A 5,468-nucleotide genomic window follows, 5' to 3' on the forward strand; every position below is an offset into this window, starting at 1 on the left:
AGGGTCATAAGACATGGTCAAAAAATGTATATGTACGCATTCTTCTTCTTTTCTAGTAATAAAAAATGTGATGATTGTATTGTAATTTCTGGTGGCTATTTTTCTGCATCGTCGAAATAAAATCATGCCCCAGTTCAAATACGTGTGTTATTTTCACGCCCTAATTTCCTCCATAATATAGTTTGAGAAATTGGCAACACAAATTATTGTACTATTTTCCTGCATATTTCTCACACACAGGCTTCGGAAACTGTTTATAGAAAGAAACTTATTGTCAAAAACACACATTCGTAGATGAAATAACATTATTGGTGCCCGCAGTCATCGCACTTTATAAGCCAGTAGAATTAAACACTAAAATGAATTAAATAGGGAATAATTCCTATAAAAGATTTTATTGCTTTAATAGCTTCATTGGTAAGTATTATCCGGGATATTAGGATTTTATTTTGAACGTAATGGGGATTAATGAACTTTTTAGTTCATTATTCCCCATTATAAGTTCCAATTTAATGTTAACGGGGATTAGTGAACAAAAAGTTCACTATTCCCCGTTGACGGGGATTGGGGAATAAGCCAGCAAAAAATAGTGGATTCTAAAAATTATTATGTGTTCTCATTTTATTGGTATAAATGAAATATGCACATTTTCTTAAATTATTTATTAAACATCTCCACTCGGTGTCAAATAAATCGCACCTCTCGCGACTAGCACTTTCAAACGTATGCATACCCACTTCCCACCAACATTGGTACCATTTGAAAGCCTAGTTCTAAACTAAGTTGGTTCCAAATTGTTGCTTCGCACATACCTACATAATGATCCTGTCATAAAGATAAAAAAGGAAGGAATAATTGTAATTTTAGAACCACCAATCAGAAGTGTTTTTTTAAGTAATCGTAGAAATATATTTTCCGCCATTTATCAAACGTATTTTTGTCTCGTGTGAATGAAGGCTTTATGAAGGACCACTATGTGTAGAAACGATCCAACTATCAGGATTCAAAATATCTTGTCAAATGGTCACTTTAATATTTACATACTAGTTGTAATAGCAGTAATAGTTACTTTATTATTTATTATAAACAAACTGTACAAAGAAGCAGAACTGTCATTAAAACTACATTATCTGCTGTTCAACTACTTATACAGAAATCCCGATTTTTTGTTGCTGTCGACGATTTTTGCAGAACAACGTACTATTTGACTATGTTTTTTTATGAATAGTTTATTATTAAGTCAATAGACTGATTATGCAGTTTCAAGGACTTTTCTGCTTTCTTGTACACACTGAATTGATAGACATTTGGTAAAAACATTTTGTCTTTATGACAGAAATAACAACAAACGATTACTAATATTTGGGACGCTCGATTCCCAAAAACAATCACACTAACCTTAGATAAAACACATACGCACTATTAAAGTTTACTGCCGAGCTGTGGTTTATTTATCAATCTATTGATACAGTATACTAAGTGCCTTTTTCCTGTGATGCGGATTTCGGAACGCATGCGGATCTGGTCTCTAATCTGTGGCGTGCGCATATAATCACGCAGCTGGTTGCGTACGTGTAAAGCCCGGTCGCCGAGCACGTAGAATTTCGTCCATTGACCCCAAGCTACCCATCCTTATCGCTCGCGCGTAATTATGTAGCCCGCGTAATAGGAAAAACATGTATAAAATAATGAAATGCGGTCAGCACGCATGCGGTCGACCAGTTCATTAATTAAAAACTCTGGTTGCAGACTAAAAAAAAACTAAAATATTCCTTTTTTTATGGATAACAAGACAGGTATTTGACCGCAATCTCACCTAGTGTTAAGTGAGATAAAGTGTAGGATTATCATTAAATATCCTGAGCTTGTTCCATTCCAGGTCATGCATATTTTTCTATAACTGATTCGAGTGAACATACAGGATGTCCCAAAAACAATGGATAACCCTGGAACCATCGATAGACTTCTCCATGGTCTCCCTAACGTCCAATTTTGACCCCAGTAAAAATTTCACCGTTTTCAAGATTTTTAAGATTTTGTGCATTTTTAGAAAATTGCCACCTGCGATTACTTTTTCTCATGCCATTTCTACAAATGAGGATACTTTTCAATCTAGTTTTTTTTTCTTATCACAAGGAATAGCTGGGCTATCAAAAGAAAATTTTGAAGTTCAACAAACTAGTTTAAAAGTATGAAAATTTTAAGAAATTGCAGAGAAGAAGGAAAGGTTAATTCATTGTCTTGCACTTTTGATCAGCCATCGTGTAAAAATAATGTAGGAAGACCATCGTGCCCATTACCTTAAAAACTTCCTTGGTTAATTGAGATTCTAAAAAGGTATCACAAGCCTATGTATTCTGTATTATTTTTATTTTATGGCTACTTGAATAGCAACTAGTGTGAAAACTGCAAAAATGAGTTTTTCTCGTAATAGTTAAACTAGGACTGCATAGTGGCCTTAATTTGAAAGAACTCTTAAGTAGTGGTTTCTTACGGGCATTATAAGTGCCGGACTACTAAGAAAAATCAACATTAACAATTATTTTATTTGAAAGTGATTGTATTCAGTCTTTTAGCAACCTATATTTCTATAAACTAATAAATTACGGTACTTAACCACAGCCCGGTGTAAACCTTTATTGCATTACATTGTATACTTATACACCTACGCCCGTATGAACCAATCACATAGCTCTGTTGCGGCGCTTCTTCTCAGCACTTGCCAAATGTTGGTCTCGAAGCGCTGGTAGGGTAAAAAGATTATGAGACATGTAGAGGCTCCTTAAGAGCAAAATGACGATTTGTAAGAACTATTTATTAGTCTAAACAAATAAAGAAATTTTGACTTTGACTCTATTCAACGCTGTGCGTTCCATTTTCTGCTTCACTTAAGCAAGCATTGTTTGTGAATACGGGCGTAAGTCACTATCAGTTAAATTGCAATTCCATATGTTTCATTATGTTTTATGATTGAATTTGAATGTAGTCGGATTTATGATTTTACTTCAAAATTCAGTCATAATCATAAACTAAAACATTTGAATTTTAAATAACAATTGAAGGCTATTCCTTCAAAATACTATTATTAGAAATGGTCGTAGTTATAATTAGATTGACTGGTATTTCGATTATCTAGTAACTCGTTATATTTGTATTTTTTCTATTCAACTTGTCACTAAATTACATAATTAATGTTTTATTAATGACTAGTACAAATATAGTCAAAAATTCGAATGAAAAACTTAATTTGCAGATTCGTAAAACAAGTATCATTACATTTAAGTAGTTGGTAATCCTAAATTATGTGAGATTTTATAGTAATTTCATACGCTATTCGAGTTATATGAAACAGTTCCGTTAACCTTAGAGGTTTTAATTTTGATACTATTGACAGTGGTAGTGCAAATTTCCTTTTCAGTTCATACAATAATTATATTTACATAAGTTCGCCTTCAGTCATTTTTATCACTAGTCTAAAGAAAACATTCGCCTTTCAACGAGAGCTACATTTCCCTATGAATGGTATTGCTAAGAAGGAGTATGGTGGCAATTTTGCTGAGCCAATACTAATCTAAATATTTAGAAGAAAGGCAGAGACACAAACACCTTAAGAATAGAAGTAGCAAAGTAAAATAATTGTGGAATCCGCCATATTATATCAATCGTGAATTTAGAATTGTTTTTAAAAGCTTTTCTTAATTTGCCAATGAGAAATATTATACTTAATTAATTTTAGTTTAAGACAAACAAAATTGCCACTAACGCCATTTAAAAATCGCCATCGCAAAAAAACAACACGTGTAGTTGTAAAACTAACGAGATCTGCCCAACGGTTTTTTTTAGGAAACAACATTTTATACACCGTTGAGTTTAATTCTAAAAATGATGTGACCCTGAGATCTCAACAGAACGGAATTTGATTTGACACACATAAATTATAACTTATTGACATAAATGAGCGCAGCGTGAAACAATTTCTTCGCTAAGAGCAAATCGTGCCTGCGTATTTTTGGAACTTACCTACCCATAGTATCCACATTACTTACAGAGTCCCAGCGCTTTTTGTTTACTTAAGGGTAAAGGTAAATATATTTACCCTTTAGTAAGCACAGATTTCTTTGTCACAGACTTCGGAGCCAAAAAGTTCGTGACGTCGCGAAGTACGCGTCGGAAGGTATTTCTACAGACCTATTAATCGATAGGTAAGTCCAAAAATCCGTAGGAACATTTAGAACCTGTAACAGGATGATTAAATATCTTCAGATTTAAGAAATTGTTACACTTATTCGAATGAATACATTTATATAAACTCAATACACCGTTTTAGCGGCGACTGCTTATTCGAGTTACAACATCCTTCTGTAGAGAAGTCCTACACTACGTTTACCATCAATTTGTTATCCATATTATCAGCAAGTTTAGTCCGTGAATCTGAAAAAAATAACAAAAAAAGTATTCATAAGGCACCAATTAATTACAGGATTTGCTTTACTTCTCCAATCTTAAAACTAATTTTAAATACCCGAGTAATTTCTTATGTTGAAATTAAAAAAAACAGGAATTAATTCAATGACTCCATTGAAATAATCGTGTGTTTGCGTAGTCCAGTTAATGGAAACTCTGGGTAAAAAAATTAGCAAATTCTTCTTTCATATTTGAAAACCTAAAAACTTCAAAAAGGTTGTCTGAAACGTAACCTCAATCCGAAAAGAAGTAAGGGTTGGGCGCCGCCGGCCGGAACTTGTAGCCGGTCATCACGAAGAACACGAACGTGGCCGTCTCGCGGAACATCTCGTCGATCCACGACAGCTGGAACGGGACCGTGATCTGGAAACAGCGATACGCTCCGTCAATACTTGGTTGATACATTTTTAATCCTTTATTCGGTTAAGGACAGATTCTGTTTAGGACAGATTCGGTTTACGACAGATTCTCTATACGACAGATTCGTTTTAAGACGGATTTTGTACAGTCAAGAAAAAATGTTTTTTATAACCAACGCAACGTCTCATGAAAATCCGTTTTTAACCGACTTCAAAAAGGGAGGATATTATAATAATAGGTTCGGCTGTAACTGTATGAATGTTTTTTTTTTCTATGTATGTTCACCGATTACTCCGTCAATTGTGGACCGAATTTCAATTCTTTTTTTGTTTGACAGGGTACACTTCAAAGGTGGCCCCATTGTCACCAAGTCAGGATCTGATGATGGGATCCTAGAGAAATCGAGGGCAACCCTCAAATTTTATAGGCACGTACATCGTACATATATCGTTTTTCATATTGATTCTAAAGTTATTCAAGTATATGCGTCTGGTAGTCATCACCTAATATTGACGAGGTGATGATGGAAGGTAAACCTCCTTAACGCTTAGGAGTTGGAGAATAATTATTTAAATATTTTAGGTACGTATGTACATACAGTTGTATTACTTCAGGGTTTTTAGGTAAGCTGATGATGAAAGGTC

The sequence above is a fragment of the Ostrinia furnacalis genome, unplaced genomic scaffold (assembly GCF_004193835.3).
Source record: "Ostrinia furnacalis isolate ACB-3 unplaced genomic scaffold, ASM419383v2 OfSCF4327, whole genome shotgun sequence".
NCBI lineage: Eukaryota > Metazoa > Arthropoda > Insecta > Lepidoptera > Crambidae > Ostrinia > Ostrinia furnacalis.